The sequence below is a fragment of the Eschrichtius robustus genome, chromosome 14 (genome assembly GCF_028021215.1).
Source record: "Eschrichtius robustus isolate mEscRob2 chromosome 14, mEscRob2.pri, whole genome shotgun sequence".
Taxonomy (NCBI): domain Eukaryota; kingdom Metazoa; phylum Chordata; class Mammalia; order Artiodactyla; family Eschrichtiidae; genus Eschrichtius; species Eschrichtius robustus.
In genome coordinates, this window is record NC_090837.1 from 6,103,259 (window position 1) to 6,119,874 (window position 16,616).

At 56.7% G+C, this 16,616-nt stretch overlaps 1 protein-coding gene across 26 annotated transcripts in view; it reads left to right on the forward strand.

The window, feature by feature from the left end:
* Positions 1-16,616, forward strand: part of NCOR2 (nuclear receptor corepressor 2) — a 221,607-nt gene that overhangs the window by 22,154 nt on the left and 182,837 nt on the right. For 25 of the 26 annotated variants that reach the window (XM_068562668.1, XM_068562667.1, XM_068562663.1 and 22 more), the window contains exon 2: positions 8,327-8,373. The exons of the other annotated variant lie outside the window; for it this stretch is intronic. The gene's annotated coding sequence lies outside the window, so the exon portion shown is untranslated. The remainder of the gene's footprint in view (positions 1-8,326; positions 8,374-16,616) is intronic. 26 annotated transcript variants of the gene reach the window in all.

Here is a 16,616-nt window from a genome sequence, read left to right on the forward strand (position 1 = left end):
GACGGCCCAGGACCTGGCACACAGTGACCGTGCGTGCAGGAGGGGCTATTATTATTGCTGTGGTGACCATCGTGGTTGTTTTGCCTGTGATCAGCACAGGTCTCTTTTGGGAGCCCGGACAGGTGGCCTTGGGGGCTGGGGCGCTTGCGGGCGGGGGTCAGTGTTTCTCCTCATTCTCCTCCTGACTGTGTGCCCCCCTTGGATGGACCTGAGCCCCCTGGAGTGGGGCCATGTCCCCCTCCGTTGGGCCACAGCCCCTCCTCCCCTTTTGTCCTCTCCCAGGCCCTGTCCACTCACATCCACACTGGCTGTGGCCTTGGCTTGGCTGCGCCGCTGCCCTGCCCCCATGCCCTGGCCGTCGCTGGCTGCCGCAGTCTGGTGGGGAATCAGAGACCTGGGTGAACTCTCCATGATTGCCTCTCCGCAGCTTCAAGGAGAGCCGGCCTCAGCTGTCACTTGAGAAGGAAAATAAAACATCCCAGTGGCTTCTCAGTGGAAGAGCTGCCTCCCTCCCGCTCTGGCTGTCTGGGCTGCTTGCTACAACAGTGACAGGGAAGGGCGACACCCGGCCCCAGGGGACAGGGGAGACTTCCCTGTTCATCGGGTGTGAAGAGACGTGTCTGGCAGACCCAGGCAGCTCTGGGAGGGGTGTTAGGTCCCCCACGCCCTAACGCCTCAGGGCCCTGGCCTGCTCCTGCCCTGGGTGCCTGGGTCACACTGCACCTGAAGTCCCCAAACCCAGCCTGCAGAGATGGCTTCCGGAAGTTATGCCTGCCCACTGGGGGCACTGCCTGGATCTGCGGGATCGCATTTAGGGCGTCTGTAGAACACGTTTCGTGGCTTGCTCGTCTTGGCCTCGTATGGTTCACACTGCCACATGGAGGCTCACGTGGGCACCACTTCCCTTTCCTCAAAGTGGCGGGCATTGCAGCAGCCCCCGGGCCCCGGGTGGTTTTGTAGAACTTGACCTGTGCCCACTGAGGGGGTTGAGATGGGACAGCGGGAGCTGCAGGTGGAGCATCTCCTCTCTGAGGGCCGGCACCAAGGCTCCTGGGCTGGCACGGCAGAGCCTGGCAGGGGATCCTGCCCTGGGAGGAGGTGATGACTGGGTAGGGATGTTGTGGGTTAGTTGTGGCTCCTGCTTCTTGTCAGGCGCTGGCTTCTGGCCTCTGCGCTGACTGGGGAGAGAATCGTGGAGAACCCGCCCCCCGGGGGTGGGGTGGGGAACCACTGAAGTGGGTGGCAGCCTGGCTGTGCAATCCCCCCTTGGAGCCTCAGTCTGTCCATCCGGGAAATGGGTAGCAGCAGCTCAGGAGGCTGCAGGGAGGATTAGGTCGGGTTACTGCTGCCCGGCTCAGGGTCTGAGAACACAGGGCAAGGGTACCACTAACAGTAACAGCGCTCAGCCTCATGTGCACGGTTAAGGCTGCCTGGGCGCCCGTCCTGACCTCTCCTCTCATCGGCTGTATAACCCCTGGGACAAGTGACTCAACCTCCCCAAGCCTCAGTTTCCTCATCTGTAAAATGGGGATAATAAAATAACCTACCTGGGGACTTCCCTGGCAGTCCAGTGGTTAACACTCCACGCTTCCACAGCAGGGGACACGGGTTCGATCCCTTGTCAGGGAACTAAGGTCCCGCATGCCATGCGGCGCGGCCAAAAAAAAAAATGCTCTGTAGACTTTAAAAAAAATAATAATAAAATCAGTAAAATAACCTACCTGAAAGGTTGTCGGGAGTTAAATGAGTATGTAAAGGCTCAGCTTGGGGTCCTCATGGGAGTAACTAAACGCTAGTTATGGCCACTGTTATTATTGCCGTTGTTGTTGGTTTTGTGACTGCAGATTGGATGTAGCTGAGTATGAGGGAGTGAGGGCTGCCTGGAGGAGGAAGCCATTGGGCTTGTGAGTGTGGGTGGGACTCGGATGGGTATGGGAGGTGCATGGGGGGCTTTTCAGGGGTGGGGAGTGCAGGGATTGGGTGAAAGACGGCAAGCAGGTCCAGGCCTCCCCCAGTGCCTTCTGTGATCCTGGCCCCACTGTGCGCCAGGCACTGTGTTAGGTCTGTTGTGAGTCGGCTGGGCCCACTGTGTGCCAGGCCTTCTCTCAGCCCTGCTGTCAGCTGCACCTCACAGCGTTGGCCCTACTGTGCTGAACCCTCCTCTGTATGCAGTCTCTTTTACTCTGAGCCTCACCCCACTGTTCCCACTGTGCATCTGCCTTTGCATCAGGCCTCGTGGCCTCAGTGAGGGATAAGGCAGGCCCTTTCCTGGAAGGCTCAGGGTCTGCTGGAGGTGGCCAGGCAGAGCTTTTGGGTGAGGAGGCGGTGAGGACCAGGATATGACTGGACTAACTGGAAAGGCTTATTCATCGAGGGGAGGGGAGAGGACATCATAAGCTGGGCTTTGAGGGGTGTGTAGGAGTTCTTTGGCGAGACAAATTGCTGTCACTTATACCAGGGCAAGTTGTGGGCACAGACCTGTCTGATACGGGTCAGTCTGTTTGGCTGTGAAATGAGCACATTGGGGAGGAATTTGCCAGGGTCCCTGGGAGTGGGGGTGGGTCGGGGGATTCAAGAAAGGGTTCATGTCCCAGCTTTTTTCTTTTGCTTCCAGCTGAGAGACTTGGGACAGGTGACCATTCCATGCCTCAGTTTCTCTGTTTCCCCATTTCTCTTGGAGTGTTGCTGTGAGGGTCCTGAAGCAGGGAGAAGCAGAAAGTGCTTACTGTGATTAATAAGCTTGTTGAGGTCTACGCTGTGCCGGGCACTGCTCTAAGGGGCTCTGCTGTATTAACTCATTTAATGGTCACAGCAGCCCTTCGAGGGGACACTGTAACCACCCCTCAGTTTATAGACAACGAAATAGAGGCACGGGGAGATGAAGTGACTTGGGTGCCCAGTGCAGGAGTGGCCGAGCCGGGACTGGCATCCCGGCTGCCTCCGTCACTGCCTTGCCCATCATCTGCAGGCACTGCGGGGGCTCTATCAACACCCCTCTCCTTCCCACACCTGGAAAGTGTGCCTTCTGGGGCCCTGCCGAGGGTACGGCCCACGTGGCTGGAGGCCCAGAGGAGGCTGGGCTGGGAGGGAGGATTTGTTCTGAGCCCTGGCTTGTGCAATCACTTTTAGCAGCCTGCCCAAGGAGCAGGTGGAGGCAAAGGCCTGGTGTTGCTAGGGCCTCAAGTGGCCAGCGGGGTCGGGGCCTTGCCCCTGGGTGGCTACGGCACAGCCTGGTGGGAAAGGTTTGGAGGTACTGAGGTTCAACTACCAAGCACTTGCCTGGCACTGAGACTGCAGCCCTCAGGTTCTGACCTTAGGAGAGACTCCAGTGCGGAGAGAGGCTGAGGCTTGGTCTGGGGAAGAGGACACCACCTCCATGGAGCCGACAGGGATTGACCCGGAAGTGTCCTCCCTGGCCATGCCTCACACTGTTCTACTTGGTTATGTGTTAGATCCGAATGTGCCCCTCCCCTCCCATGGCCTCGACCTGGAAATAAAACCCAGGCCAGTATCCCCCCCCCGCCCGCCCTCGCCCTGTCCACCACTGCTTCCAGTTTAGCTGGGTCCCATCTCCAGGCCTCTGCATTTGCTGTGCCTTCCTCCTTATCTCTTCAGCCCTGGGCTCCAGTGTCACCTCCTGGGAGACGCTACCTGTCTTCTAGTCCTCCCCCCACCCCCCATCATGCCTGTCATTCATTGCAGGTTTATGCTGGTTTATGTCTGTTACTTCAGTCACTGCCCTTTGACGTCGTCTTGCTCTTTTCTTTTTTCTTTCTTTTTATTTTCTTTTTTTTATTTTTGGCCTTGCCACACAGCTGTGGGATCGTAGTTCCCGGACCCGGGATCAAACCCCGTGCCCTCGGCAGTGAAAGCGTGGAGTCCTAACCACTGGACAACCAGGGAATTCCCCATCTTGCTCTTTTCTTGATGCATCTGTGTGGTGTTTGAGTGTGGGTAGGTGTGACCGTGTCCCCCGAGGACCCTTGTCTTTCGTATTCATGGCCCCATCCCCGTGCAGGGGTTCTGTCAAGCTTGTCAACTGGCTGAAGTTTGATGCTGGTATCCCAGTCAAAGCTGGACAGCTGTCTCTGGGTTTGAACCCAACTGGCTCTGCCTTCCTGCACCTGTGTGGCCTTGGACTGCTAGCTTCCTGTCTCTGAGCGGGGTGGATGGACACTTTGGGTCAGCTTCTGTGGCTGGGGTAATCTGGGTGGGCTTCCTGGAGGAGGAAAAAGCCAGTGTTATGCTGGTGCTGGGAAGGCAGAGGAGGGGGTGGGAGGGCAAATGACAGAGTTGAGGGCCAAAGCTCGGAGGGGGGCCTGATGGGGCTTGTTTGGGGGCTTGGTGCCATGTGGGGGCAGGTCTCAGCCCGTGGGCCCTGGGGAGCTGTTGAAGTGCTTAAGGGAGGGTTACCGAGGCCCTGGGGGAGGGGAACCCTTGGAAACCATGCTCTTTCGTGTATCTGCTTTGCTGGGAAACCCGTCTGGTCAGCCCCCCCTTCCCTTCCCTCCCCGACTCTCTCCCCCAGGGGTGGGGGGAGAGGAGGACGGGGCTGGGATTCAGCAGTTGGGCTGGGCCAAGACAGGACCATGGCTGGAAACACGGTGCGGGGTGCTGGCTCCCCTGCCGAGCCTTCCTGGGCCAAGCGCGCGTGTGTAGGAGTGTGTGGAAGCACAGTGTGCACGAGCATGCATGAGTGTGAACAAGTGAGTGAATGAGGCCGTGAGTATGTGCGTGTGTGACTGAGGATGTGCAGGAGTGTGAGCTCGAGCGTGACTGAGACCTTGAATGAGAGGGTCTGCTCCCTGGCTTGACCCCCTTGCACAGGGGTCAGAGCTGCCCCCCTCCTGGGAGGCCCAGGGACCCGGGGACCTTCTGGGCCCACGGCGGTCCCATTGGGTGCAGCTCTGCTCAGGGAGCTGTTGAGCCCCCTCCCTGCGGGGGCCACCTCCCCACTCCCGCTCTCCTTGTTCACGCTCAAGGAGGGTCCCCCCCACCCCCAGGGCCCTGGCTTCCGAGGCTTAAAGAGCTTGGACCTGGGTTCAGATCCTGGCTCTTTTCCCTTCCCTTCCTGACCTTGAGTGAGTTACTGCTCAACATCGGCTTCCTGGCCTGGAAACAGAGGCCCCCAATACCTCCCTCCCTCCCGGGATGGTTGTGAGGATTACATGAGGTACCGGGGAAGCAGCTGGAGCACAGAAAGGCCACAGGAAGTGTATGTGGTTCTCCTTCCCTCCCCCACCCAGAGCCGTCGCTGTCCAAGCGGGAGCCCAGCACAGCCGCCAAGGCTCCTCTTCCATCCCTCGCCCGCGTGAATTCTACTTGCAAGATGCTCTCCATCCCATCCACTTGTCCCGCTTCCACCCGCACCCATCCTCCACTCCACAGCCCGAATGCACTCTCCAAATTCCGGGGGGACTTCTCCTTTCTCTGCATGCGAAACCCTCCTAAGGGTCTCCCTGCCCCTGGGAATAAAATCCCAATCCGAGGGGCCCTGCGGCGATCAGCCCTGCCTACCCCGGCGTTCACACGCACACTCACTCCGCTCCTCTTCCTTCCAGCCTCCACACTGTGATCAGCTGTTCTCTGCCCGCATCCCCCCATCCTCTCGCCAAGCGCACCTTTCACCTTCCTCCGTGGGGCACAGCGTGGCTGTCGCTTCTTCCGGGAAGTCCCCAAGTTTTCCAGGCTGGGAACTGCTCTCTGGACCCGCGTGTTGTCGGCATTGCTGGGAGATGCTCTGTGTGTCCCCCTGGGGCCGGCCCAGGCCGGTCTTGACCTCACGCCATCAGGTGCTCTGTGTCCATTTGGGGACTGCAGGGGGTACTGGCTGGAGCTGGGAGAAGGTGGGAAGCAGGCGGGGTCTGATCTCCCAACCCTTCCAAAATGGTGCCTGGGGAGAGCGCCCAGCCACCTGACCCTGCCTGAGCCCTTTGCAGGACCTGCTGGAGGGGGCTGGCCACAGAGGCTTCTGGGAGGCCGGGATGGCTATGGAGACATGCCTGGGCCTCCCTATTTCCAGCCTTCCCGCAGGGCCCTGTCTCTGGAGCTGCCACAGATGGCAGGACAAGTGTCAAGCCTGGAGGCATTGTAGCGAAAAAAACCTTAAAAGGACAGGAAAGAAGGGGCAGGATCCTTCCCCATGAGCTGCCTGCAGCTGCCCCTTTTAGGGCTCCTTGGGGTCTTGGAGCTTAGCTGCCAGCCCCTGCCTTGGGGTAATATAGCCCCCCGCAGGAATTGAGTGCTGCTAGTGAGCCCACGCTGGCTCTGCAAGCACTTTACCTCCATGGTATCCCTGTAAGGTCGGTGTTTTTAACGTATCATCGTTCCCATTTTTAAAAATTAAAAAAAAAATTTTTTGGCCACGCCATGTGACTTGCGGGATCTCAGTTCCCCAACCAGGTATCGAACCCGGGTCCTCGGCAGTGAAAGCGTGGAGTCCTAACCGCTAGACCACCGGGGAAATCCCCCTCGTTTCCATTTTAGAGATGAAGAAACTGAGGCTCAGAGAGGTGAAGCTTCTTGTCCCAGGGTGCACAGCTAGGAAGGGCAGAGCCCAGATTTGAACCCGGGGAGCCTGGTCCCAGAGCCTGAGCCCTGCATGCAGCTGCCTCAGCCTTGTGAGAGCCGGAAGCTGCAGCTCCACTCGCCTTTGATCTCTGGGTGGGGGCAAGGGGTGCAGAAGGGGTTCCCTAAATGTCCACTCGAGGCTGAGATGTTTGCAAATGGACGGGTCTTGGAGACAGCCGTGGGGAGTGGGCCCATTTTCTGGATGGGAAAACCAAGGTCAGAGACTCCAAGGTCACAGCCTTCAGTAGAGGAGCTGGGACCACAGCCAGGGTTTTGATCTCTCTCTAGTGGTCTGCCCATTACTATTTGTTTACTTGTTCTTTTTCTTGCAGAAGCTAACACAATAAAGAATGCATAGGGACTTCCCTGGCTGTCCAGTGGTTAAGACTCCACACTCCCAATGCAGGGGGCAGGGGTTCAATCCCTGGTTGGGGACCTAAGATCCTGCGTGCCGCACAGCACAGCCAAAAAAAAAGAGTGCATAAACACGTGGCTGCAGATTAATGAATAATTGTTAAGGAGTCATGTGCGGTCTTCTCTCCAGAGGTGATTAACATCCTAACTTTTGTGGGAATCATCTTTTAGTTCTAGTGTGCCTGCCCCTGCAGATCTCTCTACTCGTGAAAGTAGAGTCTTGACGTTCCCAGAATCTTGTAAATGGAGTCCTCGTGTGTGCTTAGCATCTGAGTCTGACATCCCTCCATGTGGTTGTGTGTCTGTAGTTTGTTCCATTTTATTGTGGGGTAGTATTCCGTGGTATGGATGTACCGCTGTTTGTTTATCCCCTCATCTATGGATGGACTGTGTTCAGTTTTTTGTGATTATGACTAAAGCTGTTATGAACATTCATGTACACATCTTTGTATGAGCATATGTTTTCATTTTTCTTGGGTAAATACCCAGCAGTGGAGTTGCTGGGTCATACGGTCACCCAAATGTATGTTTAACTTTGTAAGAAACTGCCAAACTGTTTTCCAAAGTAGCTGCACCATTTTGCACTGAAGTCGTGACGTCTGAGAATTCCAGTTGCTCTTCATTCTCGTCAGCACTTGGCATTGTCTGTCTTATTTTAGCCATCCAGGTGGGTGTGTAGTGGTCTCTTAGTTTGCACTTTCCTGATGACTAATGATATTGAGCATCTTTTCATGTGCTTATTGGCCATTTCTATATCCACTTCTGTGAAGTTCTATCAGGTCTTTTTGCCCATTTTTCTATTGGGTTGACTGGCTCTTATTTATTTGTGAGCGTGCTTTTTATATTCTGGACACTAGTTTTTCTTGTGCTGGTTTTGACTTTGAATGATGACTCAGAAATTCTTGAATGAGAGTCGTAGGCCCACCCCTCCGTCAGGTGTCACTTACTGACTTTTCATAGGGTCCCCTGGGAAGTTAATGGGGGATTTTCACAGCGACAGTGTGATCTGGGCCCGGGGTCCCTTGGGGGCTTTGCTGGGGTGTGGGCTGCCTTTATAACCACATAGTTTGGATTGGAATCCCAGCTCTGTGACTGCCTAGCTGTGGGACCTGGGGCGTGAGACTTTGATTCTCTGAACCTCAGTTTCCCCCTCTGTCAAATGGGGGAGCAGTACCACCTCATGGGGTTGTCATGGAGAAACACTTGGCCTGATGTACACAGTACCCCAGGTCCAGACCAGTGGGCCTTGTCGTCTCCACCCGCACATCGATGTGGTCATACCTTAGCCCATTCATGGGGATGCTGCGATCCTTGCTAACAAGACCTGTGTTCTCCCCTGCAGGTCCCCCAGAGCCTTTGAGGACACAGCGTTGCTGGTGGCTGTTTCTGGTAGGTTCACATCTATCCCTCCTTGCTGTCTCCAGCGGATTCATATCGCTGGGACCTCCTCGTGGGCAGGGGGTCGGCAGTTGCTGGGGTGCCAGGTTCTGCTGGCGGATGTGGCGGTGGGCTCTGTGTGGGCTTGTGGGGTGGGATCTGGGCAGCAGTGTTGCCCAGGGTGGAGGCTGTGGGTTCCCCCGGGATGGGGTGTTTTCTGGCTGAGTGCACTGATGTGCAGATGGTGCCTGGGAGAAGGGGTTGTCCCAGCAGTGCAGCTGTGTGACGGTGGGTTTTCTCTGTCTCTGGGGTTCATGGCCACGTTGCTTCTGTGCCCTGATGGTGGGCTGCAGGCTCGGAGAGGGTGGAGCCTGTGTGCTGGCCCTCGAGTTGGGACGTTGGACGTTGGAGGAGGCCCTCGGGCCGGACACCTGTGTGCCACCGTGGTCGCCGTGCCCAGCGGGAGAGCCGGGATTCCAGTCCTGCCGCTGCCACTTTCATGCTGGGTGCCCAGGACAAGTCACTCATCTCCTTGTGCCTCCGTTTCCCTGTCTGTAAACTGGGGTAGTGAGTGTCCCCTCGCAGGGTTTTGCTGCGACAACTAAATGAGCTGATATGGAGCGCCTGGCACAGAGGAGCTGCTCAAAAGCGCATCACCACAGTGCTTTTCATGTCACCGCGTTTTGTGACCCTCACAGCAATGCTCCAAAATGGGCTGTTATCCTCATTTTATCAGTGGGGAAACCGAAGCACAGACGGGTCACCTGTGCCATGTCTCAGCTGGAAGCAAAGAGCTGGGGGTAATTCTTTGACTCTCCCAGGGAACCTGGCAGATTCCTCCCCAGTGCACCCATTTTACAGCCAAGGAGACTGAGGCCCATGTGGGGCTGGTCTGTGCCCACTGCCCTCCCTGCCCCCCCGCCGACCTGGTACATCTGACGGCAAGGGTCTCCCCAGAAAGCTTCTCCACCAGGGGGAGTGGAGAGCGGTCCTAGGGGCACTGGCAGAGTTTGGGGTGTCAGGGAGAGGGAAGGCAGTCCAGGTTAGGGTCAGTGGGGTGGGCACAGGCTTGTTTGTTTTTTGCTTGTTTGTTTTTGTTTTGTTTTTTTGGCCACGTGGTGCGGCTTGTGGAATCTTAGTTCCCCGACCAGGGATCAAAGCCGGGCCCCAGCAGTGAAAGTGCCATGGAATTCCCAGCACAGGCTTGGAGGAGGGGATTCAGGTACCGGCCTGGCTGGTGGTAGAGGGAGGCATCTTTTATTTTATATTCTTTTCAACCAGGAGAGGCAAGTGGTCCCAGGCAGGGACCCTGGAGCCTGGCTGCCTGAGTGCATATCTCTGTCTGCCGCTTGTTATCTGCGTGACCTTGGGCAGGGTCCTGAGCCACCCGGTGCCTCAGTTTCCCCATCTGTAAAATGGGGATGGAATCAAATCCCCCCACAGAGCTGGCGATTGTTGCTAAGATTTTTGGTTTCTGTATCTTTGTTGGAGCAGCCGGGAGCCCTGGCAGAGGAGGGAGCTGAATCTGCGGGTCCCCTCCCTGTGTCTTGTCCTTGCCCCCGGGGGACAGGGGGACCAGCTGACCCAGGCCTGGGAGAGGCAGTCATGTGGCCAGAGACCCCTGTGGGCGTGGTGAGGAAATGCCCCACCCCCCACCCCCCAGCCTTCTGGAGAGTCAGGCAATTTGGGGAAGCAGTGGAAACACGTCTGGAGGGCATGTGGGGTGCCTAGCCCCTGTCCGTGCCAGTGAGGAAGTGCTGGTCAGTGGGTGCAGCTGCTGGGGCGCAGGCACTGGCCCCCCGCAAATGACAGCTTGACCCCTTCCTGGCTCTGTGTCACCGAGCACTGTTCAGCTGCTGGGGCTCGGGACGTGGGGCGTGGGTTGCTGCGAGCACCAGTGCTTAGTAGGTAGGAAGCGCTCACTCAGCGCTCCCAGCATCTTTCTTTACCTCTTACCGACTGAGCTGTTCTTCTAGGGCTGGGAAGGGTTGTCAGCCGGGCCTGGCCCCAAGGAGGGCCAGAGGAGGGTCTGAGGAGCCCCCAGCCCAACCCTTGGCGTCCACGAGACGCCAAGGGGTCGAGATCTGGCACTCTCTGCTCAGCACTTCTGACTGCTGTTCCCTCATCAGGGCCACACCAGTGCAGTAGGGACTGGGGGGCAGTGTCCTGGGGGGGACAGTGGGGGGAGGTGGTCGCCTGTGCAGCCCCATTCTGCAGAGGGGCAAACTGAGGCCGAGAGATAGGAAGGGGCCTCCCTGAGGCTGCAGCGCAGAGAAGCAGGTTGGGGGCGGGTTTCAGTCCTTGTCTGTGACACCCAGCTCTGGACTGGCGTCCTGGGTCTCTGGGGTGGTTCTGCAGTGGGCGGGCCTCCTGCAGACCTGGGTGCAAATCCCAGGGAGCTGAGACACTTCTGTGCCTTGGTTTCCTCATCTGTCAAATGGGTTGTCCTCCAAGGATTGCTGAGGGCACTGCTGGGCACGTCCTGGCTCAGGACTGACTGCTATTGGGAGATTTTATTTTTCTTCATTCATTGAACGATTCTTTCTAAAGCACCTACTGTGTGCTGGGCCCTTTTCTGGGTGCTGGAGATAGAGCTGGGAATAAGCTGGACAAGAATCCTGTCCTCCCTGGGTCAGGCAGACAGTTCACAAGTCAGATACGTAGCGTGTCCTTCGGTGGGGAGCGCTGGGGTGAAGAACCAGCAGAGAGGGGGTTTGGGGAGTGTGTGGGTGGTCTGGGGGGGTTGCAGTTTCAAATGGGGGGGGTCAGGGTGGGCCTCCCTGAGAAGGTGGCATTTGAGCAAAGACCCGCAGGAGGAGGCAAGGGAGCCTGCAGGTCTCTGGAGGAAGGGTTTCCCAGGCAGAGGGAACAGCCCGTGCAAAGGCCCTGAGGCTGTGTGGAATGGGCCTCCTGGTTTGCAGGAGTCTGCATGAGTCAGGCCTTGCTCCTTTGTTCCTGAGCCTTTGGGGGCCCCCAGTAGGCAGGAGAGAGGGACAGCCTTGGAGGTTGCTTGCTTCCTGAGCCAGGCCCTGGGCCCCACAGAGATGGGTTTTATCTTGGAACATGGGGGACACCAGTGGTGGTCCCCCCAAAGTGATCAGCCCAGCCGGGTTTTCTACCTGGCGTTCTCGGTGCCTTGGAAGTTGGAAGGAAGGCGGCCTTGCCTGGGGTGATCTTCCCTCCTTCTCCTCCTCTGCCTCTCGGTCCTCTATCCATCTGCACCGCAGACCTGATGGAGAGCCTTCCTCCTGCGGCTGAGTTATCTGCTTGTCACTCCAGCGGCCCCACCCGAGGACGATAAAAGGGCTTTTTGTCTGCAGGCACTTAGCTTCCTCCTCTGGGGCGATCCATCACGTCTGAGGGAGGCCGAGGCAGACAGACGGGGGAGGGGGCGGAGGGGGTCCCTCCCCCTGCCGAGGAAGCCAGTGCTCCTAGGAGAGCCCCCTGGCAGGACTCAAGGGGCTCCTCAGCCCAGAGACAAGGCCTGTCTGGGGACGGGCAGGGGCGTCTGGCAGGGGGGCCACCGGGGGGCATGGAGGCTGGGCAGATGCTTTGGGTTCCCCTCCTGATGACAGAGGCACAATATGGACCCCACACCCAGATGCTCCAGCTTGGGAGGCCTTTTGAGACCCTCCTCATCTTGGGGGGGGGGGAGTGGGCTGGGTCTGGTGGGCCCGGAGTCAGGGGCAGGAGAGCAGGCGTTTCTGAGAAAGAAACACAGTAAGAGGCAGAAGGCGAGACGTGTGCGGGTCGAGGAGGACAGAAGTCCTGGATGATCACGTAACAGCAGCAAACACTTATCACCGCACTGTCCTTATCCCCATTCTACAGATGAGGAAACAGAGGCACAGGGAGGTGATGTGACGTCCCCTGTGTGCAAGTGGCAGAGGGAGCCCAGCTCCAGAATCTTTTGTGAGGGTGGCGGTCCTTGGAGGAGGTGGCGTGTAGGCTTTGACGCTGCGGTGGTGGGGGGGAACGCTGGGCATCCTGGGCGGGGGAGCTGCGTGAGTGCGGGGCACCGGTGGGAAAGTGGGGTTTGCCCCAGCCTTGAACCTCTCCCAGCGTGGTGCCTGGTATCGAAGAGAGGAGTGGGGAGGGGTTGGGGGTGGGTGGAGGCTGAAGGTGGATGGGAGGGGGGCGGCCAGGCTTTCTGGATCCCCTGGGGAGGAAGCTCAGGACCAACCAACCCGCAGGCAGACAAGTGGCCAGGTGTGTGTGGGGCGGCGGGGGGAGGTTTACAGGGCTGGGATGGGCAGAATCACACCTCTCTGGACTCTATTTGCCCCACCTGGGCAGTGGGTCAACGAGCTCTGCCCCTAGTTGGGGGGACGCTGGTCCCCTCATTGGGTGGAGGAGGAGAATGCATGGGTGGTTCTCTCTCCTTCCAGCTCAGGATGCTCAGCCCTGGGCAAGCTGTCCTTCCCCCTCCTTCCCTCCCCTTCCCCTCCTCCCTGCATCCCCCACCTCTCCCTCCTCCTTCTTTTTCCTCCCCCTCCCCTTCCCGCAGCCCCCCTCCTTCTCCCCACAGGCCACCCTCAAATGACAGCAATTAATGGTGCCTCTGATGGCGGGCTGGGAGGACGAGGCTGACAGTTGAGCGTGTCTGTCTGCGGCTGGCCCTCTAATCGGGCCCGGGGGACGCCCCTCCTGCCATGGCTGCCAGGCGCTGCCTGCCTGCTCCATCACTCCCAGGGCAGCAGGAGCCGCCTTCAGACAGGCACATGGGAGCTGGCACGGAACCCCTCAGTCCCTGAAGCCCCCTCCCTGCCGTCCTTTTCCTATTGTCTTTCTTCTTACGTAAATGGGTGGGCTCTGGGGTGACCCTGTCCTGCCCCAGTTGGTGTATGTGTGATGGCCTGACTGCCAGGACGCCCCTTCTCCGTCAGGATGTCCTCTCTGCCGGCCAGCTCCTGTCCCCAGGTGACCTCTAGGGCATACTGCCCCGCCCTCAGGGCCAGCTCCTCCCCACAGGGCCCTCATCCTTTTGTGTCCGCTCTCCTGGGAGGAGTGAGTTGGGTGGAGTCAAGGAGACTTGTCCTGTCCTGGACAGCAGGCATCAGTTAAATGCTGGAACCCTGGCAGCCTGGACCCTTCAGTGGTGGAGGCAGCTACCCAGGCTGGGAGTCTTGTGGCTGGGGGCTTATGTATGGCGGGGGGACAAGAATCCTGGCCAGCCCTGTCCACACTGGGCCTGGAGCTTGCCCGTTCATTGTTTAGCAGCAGCAGTAACGAGGCCCCTGCTGTATGCCAGGGCCTGCAGCAGGTACTTTTACCTTGGTTCATTTTAGTGTACAATAACTCTCCAAGGATCATGCTATTTATAACCCTGCTTTTGTAGATGACAGGCAGAGAGGCAAAGTGATTTGCCCTAAATGACCCAGGAAGGAAGGGATAAATCTGGGATTCAGTCCTTGCCTGACTTGTCCAGGGCTCATAAATCAGGGGCTTTGGGGGAACTTGAGGGGCAGTGAAGGAACCAGCAGACCTGACCTGGAAATGGGGATATAGTCCCTGGGCATGGGGATTGGAGTTAGTGGTGTTAATATATGTATATATTCTTCTGTTACAGTTAAAAAAAAAAAAAAAAAGCCTATTGAGATGTAATTAACCTGTAATAAGACACACCCATTTTAAGGGTTCAGCTCCATGAGTTTTGACAAATGTAAACATTCATATAACCACCACCATCAGGTTGTAGAGCGTTTCCATCACCCCCAAAAGAATCTCCACCCGCCCTGCACCAGAAGCAACCACTGATCTGCTGTCATAGAGGTTATAGAATCTTCTAGGTTTTCATAATAAAATTATCATAAAGTATGTACTTTTTGGTGTTTGGGTTCTTTCGCTCTGTGTGAAGTTTTTGAGATTCACTTGTCATTGTGTGCATATATGATTCCATTTGTTTATCGGTTCATGAGTTGATGGACCTTTAGGTTGCTTCTAGTTCTTGGCTATTAATGAATGAAGCTAGAAAGTCTTTAAGCCACTTTGCTTTTTCTTGCCTTATTGCATTGGCTGAGGCCACAGGGTAGCAATGACTAGCAGCAGTTGGGGGTTTCAGGGTTAGCTAGCTGTGAGTGTTGTTCTTAATAATCCCATTTGACAGTTGAGGAAACTGAGGCTCTGAGAAGTCAGGTGACTTATCGAAGGTCATTTGGTGAGAGTTGGGTGCTCTTTCTCCTTCTCCAAGCTGGGAAGTACCAGCCCCATTGGTTGCACCGATGTGCTTGCTGGTCCAGAGGGTCACGTCAGGAATTGGTGACAGGGTGGCGGTGCCTAGAATCACCCTTCTTCGCCCTGGGTTTCCTCTGCTGGAGAGATGAAGGTGTAAAGGATGTTTTGCACCTTCCGCCTTCCAGGTCAAGCACTGCCCGTTGGCACTGAGCACTGTTGAGTGCATGTGAGGCTTTGCGTTTCAGTCACAGAGGTCTTCTGGGGAGCTATTTTGGGGCGAGGCAGGAGCATGAGGAGTGGGGGTGGGGACAGAGGAGGGGGCCCCCTCCTCCCTCGCCCGAGGGGTGTTAGCCAAGATGACTTTTCAGAGAAGGAGGCCTGTAAATTAAATAAGCAATCCCGTAAATAAATAAGTAATGAAGTTAGTGGGGTGCCTAATTACATCAAATTCATAATTATGGATGGATGCCTGCCCGATAATTGTACTTGTTTTTAATCTTCAGCTCTGACATGTGTCTCCTTCCATCTGATAGGAATCCCTGCCCCCAGCTGGAGGGAGGAGGGAGGCGCTGCCTTTCTGGGCTCCCGGTGAGCCTGGGTGGTGGTGGTCCCCCAGACACCAGGGATCCCGGTGGACTTGTCTTTATCCTGCAGTTGGCTTTCTAAACCTTTTGAAATTGCAGCAAATGACAGCAATAATACTAACGGGGTTTATCATAGTAATTATGTTGCACTTTACCTGTTATAGTTTATTAATCTTCCAACCCCCCTGTGAAGCAGGGATTGTTGTCATCCCTACTTGACAGATGAAGAAACTGAGGAACAAAGAGGTTAAGTGACTTGCCTGAGGTCCCACAACCAGTGAGATTCGAACCCAGGCTGTCTGCCCCAGAGCCCGCATCCTTCCAGGTCTCCTGACTTAGCCTCCAGGTCCTCTTGTGTGGGTTACCTGGAATGCTGTCTCTGCTGAGCGTGTGCCCTTTGAGGGAGATGCTAAAACTTAGGGTGGCTCAGGGCACCCAGAGGCTTAAATGCTGAAAAGATCAGCTCATTCCTTCCACGATTGCCGTAAATCCAAACAGAAACCGTTCTGAACCATGAAATAAAATTTTGTTTCATTTAATGACACAGCAAGCCCATTTGCAGAAATTAAAATAGCCTCTTTCTAGATCTTCTCTTTCTTTTTTTGTGGCTTTGATTTGCTGGCTCTTTGGACACTCGTTGTCCTGCCTGTGATAATGATCATGAGACCCATTTTCCAGATGAGGAAACTGAGGCTCAGTGAGGTGGAGGGACTTGAGTGAGGTCACACAGCAGGTGGGTGCTGGGGCCGGCATTCTAACCAGCTCTTACCACCTGGTTTGGGGCCACATCAGGACCCTGGCATGGAGGGGTCTGCCTCTCCTGTCCGAGAAGTGAAGGGCCCGTGCACGCCAAAGGCTGGCTTCGCTGGGGTCCTTGCTGTGCTGGGTGGCCAGGAGACCAGCTGCGCCCGTATCGTTTGGGGGACAGAAAGGATGGCAGTGGCTGGGGGGGCAGTATTGTTCTCACACGCCATCTACGCAGACCCCAGACCCCCAGCCAAAGTCACTGCCTCTTTCACGGTGTGCCCTGTGTCTCAGACATCTGACCCTGTCAGGGGCAGTGGGGCCTGGGCCCTTGGGATGCCCTTGGGATGCCCAGGCCTCCACCAAGAGTTGCCCCACTGCAGACTGCAGTGAGGGAGCACGTTTCACTTTCTGGGGTGCCCGATGGGGCCTGCATTTTTGGGAGTCCAGCAGGGGCTGCAGCTTGGGCTGGTGTGGGGCATGTACACCCTTGTGCTGACTTCAGTCTCGTGGGGTTTGGGGGCTCTCCTGCCCCTCCCTGTAGCCTGGGATGGAGAGGGGAGTTGAGGACAGACTCACATTAGGAATTGTGTGTGTCCATGTTGCTCCTGAGGGTTGGAGCAATCCGGGGAGGCTGCCTGGAAGAGCTGGAACAAGCACGTTGAATGAAGAATAACAAACATACCTTGTAGGAACTCCTGTGTAAAGCACTTCAAACAGGACCAGGCACAGAGCAAATACTGCATTTATTAC